Here is a 21,878-nt window from a genome sequence, read left to right as displayed (position 1 = left end):
CAAGCATACAGGCCTGATAAAGACTGGGGTTGCTTTAACAATTAAAAAAGAGGAATTCTAAGATTTGCACATCTCTCATTTTCTAGTTTATATCATTGGATTTTGGAGCTGTGATAACCTGCACTGTGTGACGGATGCTGATAATTCAATCTACCTACAGAAGATGGTGGACATAGCTGAAACATGAAAGAAAGAATATTCAAACATAATTTAATGGAGAATATAATCTTGGTAAATATCTGTGGAGATTTTCAGTCATCCAGGTCATAGCTGTCTCAAAAATGCTTTTTATTTATTGTTTTTCGAAAGGCAACTGGATTGTTTTTTCCTTGAGGAAGAGGAAGAAGAAAACATTTTGCTTCTCATCCAAGAAGCTTCATCAGTTCAGATGCTGGGGTGATGGAAGGACAGGTACTAACATTGTCAGTATTGTCAGTACCTATCCTTCCATCAGCACACCATCAGAACTGATGACACTTCTTGCATGAGAAGCAAAATGTTTTTTTTTTCTTCTTCCTCAAACAGTCCAGTTGCCTTTTGAAGAAAAAAACAACTTTGAAATAATCTTGATAAGCAAACTAGTGATAGGAATGAAAGAGTTATTCTCTTTATCTGAAATAGGTATAAAAAGTTACATTTTCAAGTGAACAGTCTCCCCCTGTCACTTCCAATGCATTCTCAAACTCTGAAATTAAATCCCAAAATTAGAAAGCGACTTCCCTTTTAACTTTTGTTAATAAGGATGTTGGCCAGTCACATTGTTATCTTCTTCCATATTAACCACCATGAAATAAAAAATATGTTCCTATTTCCTACTCATATTTATGCTTAACTTTCTTTCTTCCATTCCATTGCACCTTATTACTGCATTTTCCTTTGCAGCACTATAGATATGGTGATTCTCAGTCATCCAGGTCATGGTTGTCCCAAAGGTGCTTTTTCAAAAGGCAATTGAAACTTTCTTTGTTTTTGCTTGAAGATGTTTCGCTTCTCATCCAAAAAGCTTCTTCAGTTCTGAACAGAAGAAGCTTCTTGGATGAGAAGCAAAACATCTTCAAGCAAAAATATATATATGAAAGAAACAAAGTCCAGTTGCCTTTTGAAAATGCATCTTTAGGATAGCACTATTGTACTGGCTTTTTTAATAAAAAAAGAATAAATATAATATATAAAAAGGTAAAGGTTCCCCCGCACATGCGTGCTAGTCATTTCCGACTCTAGGGGCCGGTGCTCATCTCTGTTTCAAAGCTGAAGAGCCAGCGCTTGTCCGAGGACGTCTCCGTGGTCATGTGGCTGGCATGACTAGACGCCAAAGGCGCACGGAATGCTGTTACCTTCCCACCGTAGGGGTCCCTATTTTTCTACTTGCATTTTTACATGCTTTCGAACTGCTAGGTTGGCAGAAGCTGGGACGAGTAACAGGCGCTCACTCTGCTACACGGCACTCGGGATTCGACCCGCCAAACTGCCGACCTTCTGATCGACAAGCTCAGCATCCTAACCCACTGAGCCACCACATCCCTAAATATAATATATAGACAATAGCAAATAAATTAATATACTGTAGTAGTACTTGAGCAATATTAGGGATGTTGTCCCAAAGATGCTTTTTCATGAGGCAACTGGATTTCTGGATGACTGGATCACTGTGATGACTGAGAATCTCCATAGACATTAGGGATGTTGGACTTGGATAAAAATTGGACTGTAGGCTAAACTGGAAAACTGCCTTCTTTCATGATCTTTTTTTTAAAATGTACAACTACTTCCATACTATGAAATATTACACATGAATGCGTCCATGAAATGATGAAGAGTTCACGTCTACCTCAAATGAGATATAACGTAGTATTTGGGAAAAGCATATAGTAAGCACTGTCCAATCTAGGGCAACTTAATTCTTTCAACACTGTGCAAGCAATGCATACTCTGTGCATGTAATTTTCATTATACAAATACTGTAAACTACTATATTTTAATTATTTTTATATATGTGCCAATTCAAATTTGCTTTGATAAAAGTTATGAAAAAATAACCTGAGATTTTCCAGTATATGTGAATATATGGAAAAAAGAGTCATTCCTAAATTCCTATTCCTGCTGACATAATTTATTGCAAATTTAAGTATGCACACCTTGGCAATGGCATTATAATTGCAGTCTTTTGCCCTCTTACCTGGAAAGGAATAGACAAATCTATCTATTTCCCATTTTATATATTCCATTTTACCCAATTCTGATTTAGTCTACTATAATTATTGGGGAAACTATTTCTTTTTATATGAAATTTCTCCTAAGACGTAATTTTCCATGCAATTTGCATCATAAAATGTGAAAAAATTCATCATCTGCATCCAGTAATCCAGGACGTTTCAGTGAGGTAGGTTATCTTTAAAATGTGGATCCAGATAAAAACCTTCAGAGGAACTAAAATTGGCCTAAGAAGTCAGGATTCCTTGAAATGTTTATTTTGCTCATTGCCTGTATTCATGAATATTAGAAATGAAATCATGCAGTTTCTCTCTTATCACTCAGATAAGGCAATGAAGGCAGAAGTAGAAATTGGATAGGTTTAGATTGTTAGTTTGTTAAATACCAATCCACAAATAATTCAGAACCTTCTCATATAATTCTAAGCCCATTTTTTAGCTCCACTGAACTGCGTGATTTCCTTATTTAATCCTGAGATTAATAGTCGGTTCAAAAAGCTTTTAAACTCATATTGAAAAGCCAAGGAAATATTGTATGGCAAGGGTCTGGCTTGATCTTCTCAGTGTCAACATAAGACTTATATACAGTTAAACATAACTGAAAGTTCAGATATTACCAGTATATTAACCTGGACTGGAGTCGATCCTTAATGCAAGTGACTGAGGGAACTTTTTGTAAGCATGAGTCCTTGAACAGTTTTTTTTTAAAAAAGTATTATTCCTGGAAAACAAAATACTAATACAACAATGTGGTATACTGCTAGTATATTAGGAAAGTATTTTTAGCAAATTTTTCTACTAAATTTTTCTACAAATTTTAATCAATGGTATTTCAAAAAAAGGGAAAAAAAACAACGAATAAACCTGGCTATAAAGTTCTAGTATTTTAGCTCCAAAACATCATTTGTCCAACAAGTTGTAGTTTGATTTATTTACTTATTTATTATTTATTATTGGGACTTATATGCCGCCCTATCTCCCGAAGGACTCAGGGCAGCTAACAACAATAACGTACAATAAATACAGAAGTTAAAGATTTAGCTTTAGAATTATAAATAAATATCATAAAGTTATTTATCATAAGTAATAGTAATAATATAAATCCAATTTGATGCAGTAATTAAAGGTATTGATCTAAATCAGGGGTGTCAAACTGCCGGGCCACGGGCCAGATGCATCATAGCAAAACCATGCCCACCCCATTGCCGGCAATGGCAAAAAAGCCACGATATGTTGTGACATGTCACGTGATGTTGCAAGTGTGACACCCCTGATATAAATGGTGGAAGACTATGAGTTCTAATCTTGCATTAGGCATGAAGCCAGCTGGGTGATTTTGGATCAGTCACTCCCTCTCAGTCCTAAGAAGAAAACAATGGCAAACCACTTCCAAAAATGTTGCCAAGAAACTGCAGGGACTATATAGTTGCCAGGAGTGTTTAATTTAATTTAATTTAATAATATTTATATACCGCCCTTCTCCCTGAGGACTCAGGGCGGTTCACAGGGCAGAATAAAATACTGTGTTGAAGGCACAGATACATGCACAGAAATAGTAAGAACAAGAAATGGAGGACAAGAATGCAAAAAGTATATGCCGGCATCTCCCAGTTGCACACATTATTAGGGGATGGAGAATCTTTATGGTCAGGTGCATAGTTCACTAAGGCAAAGTAAGCATATAGCAGTTCTATATCACTTCAAAATCCTGCCTACCCCATTTATTAATTATTCCTTAAATTTAAAATATTTTCATTATTGATATAATGGCTTCAGCACAAACCAGAAAGAGGGCTGAGAAAATATCTACAGACCCCTCACAACCTGGACATAAACTAATAGCGCTTTGCATGTGAAAACAACTAGACACAAAGGTAGTTTCCTCCCCCATGCCATCACTCTGCTAAACACCTAACTCCCACAGCACTGTCTTATGCCTAAAGATATTTACTCATGTAGTAGGCTGCATTGCTATTATCCTTGTCATCTTCTCATCTTTCTTACTTCTCATCTTTCTTACTACCTTTATCAATTGTTGCTTGTGTCTTATGATTGTACCTTACGATTTATGATCTATGAGTTACTACTTTGTTGTTCGTATCTACACTGAGAGCTTCTGCACTGGAGACAAATTCCTTGTATGGCCAATCACACTTGGCCAATAAAGAATTCTATTCTATTCTAAGGTGTGGGATACAGCCACTGAATCTAACATCGAGGTCTTCCCATGTCCCTCCTCAACCACCACTGGTCCTTCTTGAGCCAATGCAGGTGCCAGGAAGCACGGCAAACCCCTCAGCCTGAGAATCCTGCGTGCTGTCAAAGTAAGCACCTTGTGAGCAAGTCCTCTGCAAGCAAGCCCAGTGCTTCATTATTGGCAACTACTGAGCAAGGAAGCCTCAGCTGTGTACACTTGGCAGGAAAAGGATTTAAGCTGCCTAGGGATTGCCTTCCATTGCTGGAAGCAACTTTTGAATCTGACTTTGTGAAATCTTGCTTTTGGCTCCTGCTACTATATATAAAATTCTTTAGAATTTTTATAAAGTAAGGAAGAAGAAAAAAGTGCAAGAAAGAAAATGTAAGGCAAAGTAGAAATGTGAAGAATATCAGAAATCACGTTTTTTTTTTCTTTTAGTAGTTACAGATGCAGTTATATTTCCCCCTTTTCTCTAAAGTTACATCATGATACTTCTTTTTCCTATAATTTATCCTGTCTAACCATCAAAGCTATAAATTACAAGTTCATTTTTTTTCCTTTTTTTGCACAAAGAGGTTTCCAGTTGCCTCCAAGTGTTTGCACCATGACTGGATTGTGCCTGCCAGTTTCATGGGTATTTTCTCCCTTTGCTGAAGCTAGGACTCAAAAATTAATTATTTTTAAGGTTTTATTTATATTGTTAGCTGTCTTGAGCTCTGATCACATCAGAAAGCTGTAGGACGTAATTCTAATAAATGTCTGTGTCAAATCATTCCAAGCCCAGCCATATAAATAAGTACATTCATTAAAATTCTGTATGAAAAACACAAGAAATTCAAAGGCATACTAGTACTAATACTATGAGGATTTATGTACAACTGTTGATAATATTTAATTATTTACTCACATTTACCAATAAAGGAGAATATTTGTAGCTCAGGATTTAATTGAGGGGTCCTCTGTGCTTTCTGAGCTTAGTTGTTTTCTTGCAGACATTTCATTACCAAACTAGGTAACATCATCAATGTTAGATGTTATTTAGTTTGGGTAATAAAACGTCTGCAAGAAAACAATTGAGCTCAGAGAGCACCAAGGCCTCCTTAATCACATTTATATAGTCACCCATCTCAGATATTGACACTAAATTACAGGTCAGTGAGAATCAATCTTGCTTTGATTCAATGTGGGAGATTAAGGATTTGAAGAGTTTAGGTCAATATAACCAGAACTGAGAGATTTGGAGATCTAAGATTTAGTTCTGGAAGAAAAAAAGGATTAGCCCAGAAATTCTAATGGGGAATTTTTTAGAATTTCTAAAGCTTTAGTCTATTTGTTTCTCCTTTTGGCAGAAGAGGATGAAAATCACTGAAATAGTAGACCCTTTAGAGAATCTTGATTTTGCCACATTTCAGTTGGATATACTCAAAGGTTTTACTGCCAGAAAACTTAAAATATCCCCCTGTAACTCATTGAAAGCAATGATTACAGGGATAAGAGAAGGAAAATACAAGAGCCATCTGTCTAGTGCAACAACCTATACAGTATTTGGTGGAGCCAGTGGAGAAAATGTCCTACTTCAAGAATAAAAACGCTATAAAAATAAATCCTTAGATCTCTATTTGCTGTTCTAGGGTGCCAGACATCATGGCGTGACATTAAAGTATGACAATTGTGCCATGGTGCTTTTTATTGTCTGATCACTTGGCTTTCAGAGTAGTATAGCAGGCCTTTCAATCTTTTCAATGACAAACTTGATCCCCAATCATTGGCAATACTTAGCCGTCTCCAGGTTATGCCTTGTGGGCAATGCTCTATGTCAATAAAGGCAGCAGAAACAGGATGGCTGAGCAAGATACAATGTCATAAAGATAAACAAGCCCTAGAGCAGGGGTATCAAACTGCCAGCCTGCAGGTAGGATGCATCACCCCATTGCCGGCAATGGGATTAAGTCACGATACGTCGCGACACAGCACATGACATTGCGAGTTTGACACCCGTGCCCTAGAGGAAGAAGATGGCACAGAAAAACTGGCATTCACACCATTTTAAAGGAGGAACAGATTGGGGGCTCTTTGTGAGTGTTAGCCTGTCATTCTTCCACTGGTCTCCCAAGGTCATTCCCACCTACAATTACAACAAGGGTCAAGTATGGTGTAGTTCTGAATTTGTCAGCTTAGAAACCAGGAGACCTAAGTTCCAGGTCTCCCCAAGCTGCACTTGGAACAGCTTATATTCTGTAATGATACCTTTAAACCATCAGACAAGAATACCTCCCTATCCAGATCCTTGGGAAGGATTTGATAAGTAGATAAAATGCCAAATCCAATATAAACATCTGGCTGACTATGCAATCAACCATAATATTTAGGATGATACTTGATGGAGCTTCTGTGGATTGGGATAGTCTATCTGAAAACAAATACATTAGCAATATTTGTCTCTGGAAGCAAGCCAGACACTGAACAGATTTCCTGTTCTCAGTTTGCAAATTCTTAAGAAAACTTGTCTTTACTTAAGCAGGAATGAGCTGGATAGTCCAGGTTTTGCCTCAGGGCTATTGTCATGCACCTGGACCCTGTCATAGTTGAGTGGCCTAAAATCTTGGAAAAAGTCCTCCAGCTGAAGGGATGCATTGCTACCATTATGCTAACTTGACAACCCTGACAAGACGGAGTGGCTGTACATGCCAGCATCTCAGGAAACTCAGATCATTCCATCTCTCACTATGGGAGGTGAGTTATTACCTCCCGTAGATAGAGCTCGCAACTCGAGTTCTCCTAGATTCACAGCTTTCTTTAGAAGATCATATATTAACTGTGACTAGGGGAGCCTTCGCCCAGTTGCACCTGGTGCGCCAGTTACGGCCCTATCTAGACCGTGATGCCTTGCGTACAGTCACTCATGCGCTCGTGACCTCTCGGTTAGACTACTGCAACGCTCTCTACATGGGGCTGCCCTTGAGGACCACTCGGAGGCTCCAACTGGTGCAGAATGCAGCCGCACGAGTTGTGTTGGGGGTCTCCCGATACTCCCATATTACACCTCTGCTCCGTGAGCTGCATTGGCTTCCGGTTGCCTTCCGGGTGAGATTCAAGGTACTGGTTATGACCTACAAGGCCCTACATGGCATGGGTCCGGAGTACCTTAGGGAGCACCTGCGACCAGCATCAACTTCCCTCTGCCCAGTGCGCTCCCACAGGGAGGGCCTCTTCAGGGTGCCGCCGTTCGGAGAATGCCATCTGGTGACCCCTATGGGGAGGGCGTTCTCTGTGGGTGCGCCTGACCTGTGGAACCGTTTACCGGTTGAGCTCCAGATGGCTCCCGACCTTCGCTCTTTCTGACATGACCTAAAAACCTATTTGTTTGTACAAGCCGGCCTGGTCTAATGGGTTTTGTTTTAATTATTGTTTTAATGTAATTTATTTTCTGCATTTGGGCACTAGGGTTTAATTTGTTTTTAATTTCTGTATTTTGGGTATTTTGATATTTATGTCCCTGTTCACTGCCCTGAGTCCTTCAGGAGAAGGGCGGTATACAAATCAAATAAAATAAATAAATAAAAATAAATAAATAAACTTTTCTTGATTCATCTCCTTTCTGGTAGTATAAGTCAGCCTTACACCTTTATTATACACTGCATGATTGGCTGACTAATCCTAACAAAGGCCAGCTATGGCTGAATAAACAATGGATTATCCCCACAAATGGTGATCAACAGGATCCAAGACTTTGCACTCCCTGAACTGCAAAGGTGCTGCTTGCTTGCTTGCTTGCTTGCTTGCTTGCTTGCCTGCCTGCCTGCCTGCCTGCCTGCCTGCTTGCTTGCTTGCTTGCTTGCTTGCTTGCTTGCCTGCCTGCCTGCCTGCCTGCCTGCCTGCTTGCTTATTTATTTATTTATTTATTTATTTATTTATTTATTTATTTATTTATTTATTTATTTATTTATTTATTTATTCGGTATTTCTCAGTATGCAGATGTGATCTTTCCAGAAGTACTCTAGCTACTTTATTAAGGATTCGGTCAAAGGAAGGGGGACACCCTTTGCTCAGCATCAGTTTTTGGTAGGGCCAACGCACACCCTCCATCACGGCTTGAGCTTAACATCATCCCCAGTAAATTGAGACCTTCTTGAGAACTGCAGCCACACACTAGGGCCAGAGACAGGTGCCCATCTGCTTATGACCACAAGGCTAGAAAGCAACCCAAGTTAGTTACAGTCATTGCTAAACATTTTAAAGACCTCTTTAAACAATAAATCACTGAATGGGTGGAGATCGTTAAATGAGACAATTCTGAAGCTAAATCGATAACGTGGGGTTTTTTTGAAGGTCCTCACCCAGTCAAACAAATCTCTCAGATGGGCAGCATGTTTGCACATCCCCTGTACAGAAGCTAGAACTTCATACTTCTTTGCCCTTGGTGGCTTTTCACAATGCTGCAGAAACTAACCTGAGGATGCCCATTGAAGTCACCTTACCACCAGGGCAAGTGGCACCAGTATCGTTCAGGTTTGGAGCACAAATGTCCCCAGGAGTTTAAGGGTAAATGTATCCCAATGCATCCCTGAATAATTTTTAATGGGGTGATGATGGTTGTATAATTAACAATTGAATGACAGAAGTAAATAATCTTTTTTTTCCCCTAAATAGTAAATTCTTCAGAGCCAAGTGTTGTATTTCCAGTTCTGGAATTGAGTAACATGGGAACATCCCATATCAAGAGATGGTAGTGAATTCAGTAACAGATCCTTAATTGCTCTTTTGCAGCACATTGTACACAATAAGCACTGAAACTCTTTGGAAATGCCTTGTTTAAAATACATTTAGCCATCCAAAGCCAATATATATATTCCCTCGAGAGGCAGAAGTGCCTTGAAGGCATCTCTGAGTGAGGAGAACTATTTCCACAGCTTGTGATGCTCAGCAACAGCAGGTGGGATGAAACAGTAATGGAAGACAGTGCTTATTAAGTATTTAAGAATCTATTTGGCTGCTTGTTTTGTTGTTTCTCATAAAACAGCACCAATAGTACAAAACCAGCATCAGCACAGGAGGACTCTCCCACACAGCAGTCTTTGGGAAGCTGAGGTTAGAGCAACACCTCCCCTTGGCTCTCCTAATATCATTTTTATGGGAAATAATAAAAATATCTTCAGGGCAATCACATGATTTTGCTGCTGCAGTAAACCCAAATGAATGACCGAAGAGATGAATGGCTGGCTCTGCAACTGTATTTCATTGTAGAAAGGGCATGCACTATGACTAAAGGCTTTTCCTTGGGGCTCAGCTAACACACTTCTTAGCTTGACCAGCATAAATCTGGACCCACTTTATGGTGCTTCTATTGCCTGTATGCTTTGAATTAAAATATACCTTATTTCTTTTACATGTTGTCCATATTGTAGGGCAATACAATGGCAGTCATGGAGACTGAATTGGGCTTATCTTCTATATACCTTAAGCCATAAACTTCTACCCATTTATCTACATTTAAAACCCCACTATGGTTGTTTGGATGTATCTGTAAGTCACAAGAGTAAGCAAACTGGAGGAGAGGGAAGAATTGGGGGCATATTGACATTTGAAGGCCATATGCTACAAAATGACTGCTCGGATGGGTGCAATCCCAAAACATTTATTTACCAGAAGGCAAAATAGTGAGATTGTTCTCCATTTTCCCATATATGTTTGTTTTTCATATTTTTGAAATGTCCATCTCCTCTGGAAAGGACCCTGGGAAATCTTGTTCTGTTATACATCTTTGGGAGGTGAGTGGGTACTCTTCCAAGAAAAATTGTCAGCTGAAGGCAATCAACATTTCCATGTGACATTGAATGATATTCAAGAAAATGAAGATAGGACAACCAATTATAATTTAGAATCAGATGGGGCAAGCAGATGAGGGAGATGGTGATGATTTCTTCATATATATTTATATCCTGCCTTTATCATTTTCTATAAATAAGGCAGCAAACATATCTAATACTCCTTCCTCCTTCGATTTTCCCCATAACAATAACCCTGTGAGATGAGTTGGGCTGAGAGAGAATGACTGGCCACAAGGTCACCCAGCTGGCTTTCATGCTTAAGAGAGAGATTGAGATTTATTAAATTTATATGTCGCCCTTTCTCTTCAAGGACTCAGGGTGGCTCACAACAATAAATAGTTAAAAGACATAAAATACAAAAATTAAAAAAGAATTAAACAATGGATGTAATAAATAAATGACAATTTAACCCAATAAAAGTCTAATTTAAAACCATAGTCAGTCCAGGCCCGCTTGTTGGAACATCCATGTCTTCAGGTCACGGCAGAAGGACCGAAGGTCAGGGGCCATCCACAGATCCAGAGGGTTGGCATGCCCACAGAGAAGGCTTTCCCCCTGGGGGTCACCAGCCGGCATTGCCTATCCGATGGAACCCTGAGGAGGCCGACTCTGTGGAAGCAAACCGGGCGAAGGGAGGTTGACAATGGCAGCAGGTGGTCTCACAAGTACCCCGGGCCTAAGCCATGTAGGGCTTTAAAGGTAATTACCAGCACCTTGAATCGCACCTGGAGGGCAACCAGAAGCCAATGCAGCTCATGCAGGAGTGGTGTAACATGGGAGTATCAAGATCATCCCATAAGCAACTGCATGGCCGCATTTTCCACCAGCTGAAGCCTCCAGGTGCACTTCAAGGGCAGCCCCATGTAGAGAGCATTAGAGTAATCCAGGCGAGAAGTGACAAGGGCATGGGTGACCGTGCATAGGGCATCTCGGTCCAAAAAGGGGTGCAACTGGCACACCAGGCAAACCTGTGCAAAGGCCCCCCTGGTCACAGCAGTTAGATGGTCTTCCAAGTTAAGCTGTGAATCCAGGAGGACACCCAAGTTGCGGGCCCTTTCTGAGGGGGGCAGTAGCTCCCCCCATCAAAAGAGATGGAACATGTTGGAAAATATGAGATGCCGATAGCCACAGCCACTCGGTCTTGGAGGGGTTCAGCCTGAGTCTGTTCCTTCCCATCCAGACCCGCACCGCCTCCAGGCACCGGGACATCACGTCAGGGGCATCACTGGGTTGGCTCGGGGTGGAGATGAACAACTGGGTATCATCTGCATATTGGTGATACCTCACCCCAAAGCCACGGATGATCTCACCCAGTGGCTTCATATAGATGTTAAACAGGAGGGGGGAGAGAAACAACCCCTGAGGTACCCCACAAGAAAGGGGCCTCGGGATAGATCTCTGCCCCCCTGCCAATACAAAATGCGAATAGCCCGAGAGGTAGGAGGAGAACCACCGTAAAACAGTGCCTCCCACTCCCGACCCCTCAAGCCGTCGCAGCAGGATACCATGGTCGATGGTATCAAAAGCCGCTGAGAGGTGAAGTAGGACCAGGACAGAGGAGCAACCCCTATCCCTGGCCCACCAGAGATCATCTACCAGTGCAACAGGCAGATCTAGAACTCACAACCTCCCTATTTCTAGCCTGGTACCTTAAGCACTGGACCAAACTGTCTCTAAAATGGGATGGATGATGATGATGATGATGATGATCCCAAGTCTGGTGCCTATTCCTGCATTAAAGGGACTACTTTTCATACATTTCTCCAAGAGGACTTTCCATCAGAAAAATTGGAAAGCATAATACAAACAGTATTTTCTGAGAAGAACAATAACTCAAGAGAAAAGTCCATCAAGAGCAGATGGTGTGGAAAAATAAAACTGCCAAAACTCAGCAGTTTTAGCACTGAAATATAGGCTATCTTCAGGGCCATAAATGAACAGAATTGTGGAGATTTTGATTCATTTGACTAATTGTATTATATTTTTTAAGAGGGCATGGAGATCATCTTGCTTAGGGGGAAAAGATGACTTCTACATTAAATTTACTCTATTTCTGAATTCACAAGAGAGGATGAATGGAAGAATTGCCCCTGACATTCTAAGATTTATTTTTTTTCCTCTTTGGGCAAAATTCAAAACAAAACCATAGACAAATGATTTCTAGGAATGTAATGACAGATGAGAAATGACTTTCTCTAGGCCTGCTTTTTCAGTAGACAATAATGATGTGAGACAATGGTGAGCATGTCCAAGGAGTCAGCCCACATATTTAGACCACTTCTAGCTAAGAACAAAATAATAATAATAATAATAATAATAATAATAATAATAATAATAATAATAATAATAATAATAATAATAATAATAGCTGGAAGGGACTTTGGAGGTCTTCTAGTCCAGCCCCCCACTTAAGCAGGAGAACCTATATCATCTCAGACAAGTGACTGTCTAGGCCAGGGGTATGCAACCTTGGCTCTTTTATGACTCATGGACTTCAACTCCCAGAATTCCTGAGTCAGCATAGCTGAGTCATGAATTCTGGGAGTTGAAGTTCATGAGTCATAAAAGAGCTGAGGTTGCCTACCCCTGGTCTAGCCTCTTCTTAAAAATCTTTAGTGATGGAGGCAAGCTGTTCCACTGGTTAATTGTTCTCACTGTCAGGAAGTTTCTCCTTAGTTCCAGGTTGCTTCTCTCTTTGTTCAGTTTCCAACCATTGTTTCTTGTCCTGCCCTCAGGTGCTTTGGAGAATAATGTGACCCCCTTGTCTTTGTGGCAGCCCTTCAAATACTGGAATATTGATGCCTTGATTCAGAGTGAGATTCAGAATCATTCAGATTGATTCCATAACTTGGCAGAAGCCAAAAGATGTTATAAGAATGCAGGAGGAGAGGCAGTATAATTAGATGAAATTTGAAAGAATTTAAGATATTTATGAATAAAAGAAACATACCATGTTTCATTAAAATTTATGCAAGAGTTTTGAAAGTATAATCTTCTGAATTTGTATTTCTTTTTTTAAAAATACTGTAATTTCATTATTTTGGTATTACATACAGTAATAGTTACCCCTATGATGAGGAAATATAATGTTATTTTTCAGACAGATAATTGGAGGTCATGTAAATGTTCGCATAGCTACATCTCATAGCTCTAGCAATAGCAGTAGCACTTAGATTCATAGTGCTTTAAAGCACTCTTTGGGTGTTTTGTAATGTCAGTAGATCATCCCCAATAATCATTTTACTGAACTCAGAAGGATGGAAGGTTGAGTCAGCCTTGAACTGGTCAAGATCAAACTCCAGTGCAATGCAGAATTAGCCTACAGTACTGCATTCTATATAGGGATGCAGTGGCTCAGTGGGTTAGGATGCTGAGCCTGTCGATCAGAAGGTCGGCAGTTTGGTGGGTCAAATCCCAAGTGCCACATAACAGAGTGAATGCCTGTTACTCGTCCCAGCTTCTGCCAACCTAGCAGTTCGAAAGCACGTAAAAATGCAAGTAGAAAAATAGGGACCACTACGGTGGGAAGGTAACAGCGTTCTGTGCACCTTTGGCGTCTAGTCATGACCACATGACCTCGGAGAAGTGCTGGCTCTTCGGCTTTGAAACGGAGATGAGCACCAGCCCCTAGAGTCGGAAACGACTAGCACGCATGTGCGGGGGAATCTTTACCTTTACCTTTACTGAATTCTAACCACTACACCACCACAGCTCTCTAGAAAGAATATGTCTGAAAAAATATGGAAAGATGGATTACTAGTCTTAGCAAATTGAGTATTGCAGACATAACCTAGCATGTGAATGTGCTACTATGGGCAATTAAAAGGTATTTGATCTGATGGATTTGGGATGATGGTCTCAAAATGAAAGATTTTTTTCTAACATCCAAATCAGTCTTACCTACCAAGAAGCTTTGTGTTTAATTAAAATCACTGACCTTCCATACCTAAACATACAAAAGAGCAGAAGCATTAAGTAATGGAGGAGAAGGATTTTGGCATCCCTAGTGTTGCTTTTGTAGAGTGTGGACCAGCAATGCTGTGTGTATCAAGAAGGAGGATTCTTCAGTTGGAGACTCAAAAACTATAGAGACTATAGTTTTGGAAGAAGAAACCAGGAGACATCCTGAAAAAGGTCATGGAATACAAATGAAAACACAGAAAGAAGCTGTAGGAGGCAGGGACAAAGGGAATCAGGTACAACATTGGGGGGAAAAAAACTTTGCTTGAAGTTGTCTGGTCTGAACTCTATATGTATGTTTCTTAATCTATTGGTAAACTGGAAAGAATTGTATGTGCAGCTCTGGAAAGTTCCTGTCTCTTTTCGCCAGCATCAGACAAGTTTTGTTAGAAGGCCTTGTGATGGAGAGATTGGTATTGATGTCAGAAGATTTACTCTTACTGAGGTCTTTGATCCTGATGCGCAACCACACAAGGGAAATGTTCCCGATTCTTTCTTTTATTCATTCATTTAGTTACTGTGTCTGTTTCCATGTTAGGCTAGAAGACCCCTGAGGTCACTTCCAACCCTAGGATACTACTTTATTTACAAGAATGAATGTGCACTATCCAATTTTGGTGATCGGGAATCAAGGTATGGATGGTGCTTAAAATAAAGAGAAATCAGATTATTTTTTTCCAGACAATAACACGTATTCATTACAAATAAGGATATTTACAATTTATATAGCACTTTTCCTGAAATGTTTGAACTGCAGCCATATTATTCCAGGAAAGTATTGAATAGCTCTCTATGACAATAAATCTGCATATAAAAAATTGTGGCCTGAAGAAAAGAGGATGTAACTTTCTGGCCAAAGAACTGCTAACGTGACATTTAAGAAGAGGATGGCCTGGATCAGTTCTTAAAACAGGGCAATATGTTTGCTTTTATCTCATCCCAACAAGATTGGCCCAACCCATTCACTCTGGCATAAAGGGTATGCTGTGGACAGAGTGACCAAGGAATTGCAGTTGTCGGGGTCTTTGCTGCCTTGGCTCCTGCCCTCTGGAACATTGTGCCCATCAGGTGAGAACTGCCACAACCCACTTGGCCTTCTGGAGGGGTTTGAAAACTGACTTGGAGCCCCAATAGGGGCAGCATATTTTGGAGATGTTTAGTTGATTTTGTTGTTGTTGTTGTTAGCTGTGAAGTCGTGTCCAATCCATCGCAACCCTATGGACAACGTTCCTCCAGGCCTTCCTGTCCTCTGCCATCTTCTGGAGTCCATTTAAGTTCACGCCTACTGCTTCAGTGACTCCATCCAGCCACCTCATTCTCTGTCATCCCCTTCTTCTATTGCCCTCAATCTTTCCCAGCATTAGGCTCTTCTCCAGTGAGTCCTTCCTTCTCATTAGGTTTAGTTGATTAGAAAATTCCAACTCCGCCCCATTTATCCCTTTTTATTCATCTTTTTAAATTAATTTTAATGTTTTGATTCTTATAGCTGACTTTCTGTTTTATATTGTGCTTTTACAATGCTGTAATCTATTCAGAGTTGTGTGACAGTGAGATGACCAGCATATAGCTTTAATACAGAAATAGTAATGAAATAGTAAGAAAGAAATGAAGAATCAAATAAAATATCTATTACTCTAAGCTGCAAAAGGTGCCACAAAGTTATGGACCTGTTTGAGGTGATGAGTTGGAAGGGAATGGAGTGCCCTAAGAGAAGATCTTAGCTGGAACTGTGAAAAGGAGCACAACTGTACTGGAACAGATGTTGAGACTCTAGAAAGAGTGCAGAGAAGAGCAACAAAGATGATTAGGGGACTAGGGGCTAAAACATATAAAGGACGGTTGCTGGAATTTGGTATGTCTAGTTTAATGAAGAGAAGGATGAGGGGAGACATGATAGCAATGCTCCAATATCTCAGGGGCTGCCACAACGAAGAGGGAGTCAAGCTATTCTCCAAAGCACCTGAAGGCAGGACAAGAAGCAATGGATGGAAACTAAGCAAGTTATGAATGTTCCAACACTGGAAGTTTTTAAGAAGAGACTGGACAATCATTTGTCTGATATGATACAGGGTTTCCTACCTGAACAGGGGTTGGACTAGATGACCTCCAAGGTCCCTTCCAACTTTGTTATTCTATTCTATTCTAACATTTGGAAGAGGTGTGAGCAGGTCTTCCTCAGCATTCCTCTGTAATCCTGGCTAAATTCAGTGCAATGTTTCTTATGCAAACAATTCATTGGTATCTGTGCAGCTGACAATATTCTGGTTTCCACTGCATGCTTAAAGGTGCAAAAAATAATTGATACAACCACAAAATCAGTGAAATCTGAGCATTTTAACCCCTTAAAGTTGTCTGACATGAGATAATGTGTCTAAAGAGTATTGGTTAAATGATAGGCATAGATCATTGATTGGTTTGCATTTTTATTTCTTTAGCCTAGAAAAAGGACCAGAACACCCAAGATTTCCCATCTTCTGTTCTTATTCTTTTGTATAGATTGTGATGTGCCTGGATCTGAGAAAGGCTTTTTTAAAATACCTGCATCTGAGAGGAGAAGATTATTTTAAGGATTAAGAATGTATCTGCAGTGCCTTCCCTAGAAACTAATGCATTATTACATTAGGTTAGTCATTCACAGACTGATTAGATTATTCTGATTAGTCATGCCTCACCTTGACAGCTCTCCCTCCAGCCCACCTAGCATTTACTATCACAAAGTGACCTTTGAAATGATCTTTTGTCTCAGATTATTTTAATCAAATTAGAGGAAATAAACCCCAATGTTGCAAATTTCCCCTGAAGACATTTTTTTTAAAAAAGCAATTCATTCAATCAGACTGTACAAAACCTTAATAAATAAACTCATCTGTGATTAGTATCTGCTACAGGTTTCTCAGTCATATCTTGCAAGTAATTAAGCAGCTCCCTTCCAAGCCATTACTTGATTGTTTGGCACATCTCATCTCAGGCCATACAGGGCAGTAGTTAAGCATCTGTGTGTCATCTATTATCATGGTGTCCAAGTTTGTTTCCTGGAAGGGCTGCAGAGGAGATGGAGAGACCTGTCACCATTCAAGATAAATGGCTTTTGGTATTTAGTACTTTCTGGTAAATTAAAAAAAAGGTTGGCTGTCATGCCTTGGCTGGATAGGAATTCATTAGAGACTGAATTAGATAATCCAGGCTTAAATGGGTAGAGGTCTGAAGCAAGACAGACCTGCAATTAGGTGTGGAGAATTTGCAGTCTTAAGAAACTGGTATTGTGGTTTCTTGTCCCCACACATTTGAAGAACTTACAGTAGACCAGAGATTGAAAATGAAAGCTCACAATATACAGACAGATAAAGGGACACTCCATCAGAAGGGGACCTGGCTGGGAGAAGGAAAGAAAAAAATGAGGGCAGTTTAGGAAAAGGACTCTTCTGATTTCTTTCTAAAAGTCCATCTCTGTTTAAGCTTGGAACCTGGCTATTCTGGCATGAAACCTTTTTTTTTTCTAGCAGGCATGGCCAGAAACAACGTTCAAACAGTAATGTAACTGATGGTTTACTTTTAGGCTGCTTCTATCACATACTTTTTTTTTAATCCCATTTATATCCTGCCCTTCTTCAAAGACTCAGGGCGGCTTACAATCTAAAGCACAAATCAATGTACTTGAGACTTGTCTTTAAACAAATGTATTTATGTAGTTACCTTCATACTTAATTTCTATTGTGAAGGCTCTTTGAGCATTCTTCAGATTGGTCTCAGAAGTTTTCCAGATCACTTCTTCCAATCCTTTAAATTTAAATCCTTTAAATTTTATTAGTGCTCCTCTAATATCCCTTTAGCAGCATCATTTTAAAAGATTTTTAAAAAACAAAACTATAATATATGTTGTATTTAAAAAGGAAAAGTAATTGAAGTCAAGAAGGATTTATGGGAATTAAGTTCCAGCTAAACAGCCACAGAAAACTATCAATATAGCAACATCATGAAAAAATACATTATAAATGTGCAAAAGTCTGTCCATAATTTTGTAAATATTTAAAATGCATAAAAAACCCTCCAAGACATGTATATGTGAACTCTTTACTGCAAATAATAAGGCATGACATCTCCTTGCCAATTGCAGATAAACTAAACCACACATAGTGAGACTACAGATAATAAGGACCACCTGCAAATATTTTAATTATTTTCTACATTATTCTTTCCTTTCAGAAATACTCAATATCTAGTTGATAAATTAATTCTTCCACATATATAGTCTGTAACTGAAATAAAATCAATAAAGAATGGCTGAACGATGATAAAACTTTAAAAAGAGCATAAGCCCAATAAAGGTTTTGCATCACTGATATATTTTGACAAGCCAATTATTTAGAGTGTTGACATAAATATCAATTTAATGCAAGTAATCCATCTTATAAAAGCAATTTCTGAGAGCTTATCAGTCATCCTTGTAATATCCATAGGACTCAGTCAGATGTTCAGCTGTCATTAACTGCTCATGGCATACAGCAATATGAATTAACAACTGCAATAACAATAAAATTAAGAATGAGATTTAAATCTCAAAGAGATTACATCATTACCACAATTTCTCCCATTCTTTCCATATGCCAGAGATGATCAAGATATACATGGAAAAAGTGTGCAAGTGATTGCAATTTGTCATTTAAAATACTTTCATTTTTTTACCCTCACTACTAATTGATCAGAAAGGATTCTCCCCCTCACCCCAGATCTCACTTTTGATTCCTTTATCTTTCCTATTTAGTATAGTCATAAACTAATATGCTGCAAAAATTCTTCACTGAATTCATTTTTCCTGATAACTATCCTGTAATCCAATACTTATCCATCTTTATATCAACTCTATCAGGACCACCTAATGTTAGCTATATCTACATATACACATAAAAAAGCCTTTTTCATCAGCAAAAAGGCTAAGTTGTTCTTTTTCCTTAACTTTACTATTAGGTCTTCAACCTTAGCTTAATGGGCTTGTGTTCCATTTTTCAGGGTAAAATCCTTCTAAGTCTGTTTAGAAAAGATAGATAAAACCCTAAAGCAAATTTAAACTACCCATAAATATTACAAACCTAGAAATTAACAACAGGCATTCTCTTTAGTTTTAGAAAACCAGCCATTGGTGTTTTATTTCTTATGAGATGTTGACCAACAGAAGAAGGCACAGTATCTTGATAGCCCAGTATCCTAAGGGTACCTGTACAGAAGTACAGGCTTTTCTAGGCACTCAGTTGACTGACAAGAAGCATTGACCTTGACTAGCAATAATGATGTTACCTAGTTTGAGTAATGAAAGGTCTGCAAGAAAACAGTCCAGCTCAGAGAACAAGGACCCTTCAGCTTTGACACTGAATATGCAAAAGCACAGTACAGACTTCCCTACACTCTGTTCTCCTGGTTTCTCTCTACTTAATGGGAAAGTCTGGTAGACAGTTAAACTTGTGGAACTTGAATGTTGCAGGATCCAGGCTGGGTCAGTCACTAGGACCAGAGATTTCAGATTCATGCTGGAGCCCATCCTCAAGGAACGTTTCTCTAGCTGTGTGCGTGTTTTAGGCTATTATGTGTGTGGTATTTATATGATGTCTGTTGTGCCTGTGGCTTTTTAGTTGTTGATTGGGATTTTGATGGCTGGCTGTTAACCTGAATGTGACTACAAGTCTCCACCCACCCAAGATTTCAATAAAGCAGAGGTCTGGAAAAACAAGAAAATGGTCTTTGCATTGAAGCCAAATACTGGGTATTTCAAAAAGAAATCACAGAGAATGGGAGATATTTATAATGATGTTTATTTATTATTTATTTGTTATGAAATTTATTTGCCACCACCACCACCCTCTTTGTATCCAATGACTCTGAGAAGCCTAAAAGCATAAGAGAGAACATTTTGCATGGCTCCATTTTTTCCCCCAGTTTCAAACCCTTGTTTGATAGGTAGATAAACTTTATTGTCTTTTTTTTTTACTGTGGGCACATTGGCACACATTAAAAATGAAATTTTGCTGCTTGCTCTCAAAAGTGCACACATACATTTAAACATGTTATATACAATATATCTATAAACCTAAACCCTTACATAAAAATAACATTATATAAAATATATATAAACTGTGACTGAATCAGGATGTTCTGCTTTGGATACCATGAAGCCTCCTCCCAGAAGGAAACTAGGAAAACAGGTCATGAAGAGGATGTGTAGTGTCCAAGACAATCTTGCAGCACTTATATGCAGTACGTTTCTTCAAAAAAATGAGAGCTTGCAGGGGGCTTCAGATGCATGTAAGTCAGAGGGCAGCATTTCTCAATCTTGCCTACTTTAAAATGTATGGATCTCAACTCCTAGAATTTACCAGCTGGTATATGAATGGCAGCATCTGCTGCAATTCTGCCAACTCTTCTTGCTCACGTGGGGGGGCCACACAGTGTTCATGGAATAAGAAGCTATGATTGGCCAAAGCTCTGTGGTCTATTTCTGCTCCATTTTTGAGATATTTATACAAGTCATTTTCATTTTTATTTTTAAAAAGTAACTGTGAGAGGGGCCTTGGAGTTCTAGTGGATGATCACTTAAACATGAGTCAGTAGTGTGCGGCAGCAGCCAAAAAAGCCAATACGATCCTTGGTTGTATGAACAGAGGCATAGAATCAAAATCACGTGAAGTATTAGTAGCACTTTATAAATCCTTAGTAAGGCCATATCTGGAATACTGCATCCAGTTTTGGTCACCACATTAAAAAAAATGATGTTGAGACTTTGCAAAAAGTGCAAAGAAGAGCAACTAAAATGATTAAAGGCCTGGAGACAAAAACATATAAAGAACAGTTGGAGGAATTGAGTGTGGCCAGTCTAGAGAAAAGAAGGACTAGGGGTGACATGATAACAATATTCCAGTATTTGAGGGGCCATCACAAAGAAGAGGGGGGTCAACTTATTTTCCAAAGCACCAGATGGCAGGACAAGAAAAAACGGATAGACACTAATCAAGGATAGAAACAACTTGGAATTAAGGAGAAAATTCCTAACAGTGAGAACAATTAACCTGTGGAATAGCTTGCCTTCAGAAGTTGTAGGTGCTTCACCATTTTAAGAAAAGACTGGACAGTCAATTGTCTAAAATGGTAGAGGGTCTCCTGCTTGAGCAGGGGGTTGGATTGGAAGACCTGCAAGATCCCTTCCAGCTCTATTCTGATTCTGATTATTTCTTTATTTAAGAAATTTACATGGTCTTCCAACCATCTCTGTTTGGCTCCCAATCAAAAGTTAAAACTTATAAAACCATATTAAAACATATCAGTGTTTTATTTTGTTATTTTTGTTGTAATGTTTAATTCTGTTACTTTATGCCCATTTCCTCATACATTTTTAGGGTAAACATAGACTGCACCTATGTTTAAAGGATACATCAACCCAGTGGGATTCAGCCGGTTCTCACCACTTCGGCAGAACCAGTAGCTAATTTTTTGTTGCCCAGGCTCAGAATGGACTTTCGGAAGCGGCATCCACACAGAGAACCAGTTGTTCACATATTTGAATCCCACCACTGCATCGAACCCTTATTTGGAAGATTATGTAATAGCAAGATTCTGGAACATAATGTTCCAGCTGAATTATTATTTGTTAGGTACTTAGGAATAATATTTTTTCAATATAATATATAGTACACAAG

Source organism: Vipera ursinii, assembly GCF_947247035.1.
Source record: "Vipera ursinii genome assembly, chromosome: 2".
NCBI lineage: Eukaryota > Metazoa > Chordata > Lepidosauria > Squamata > Viperidae > Vipera > Vipera ursinii.
Note: the sequence above shows the minus strand (reverse complement) of the source record.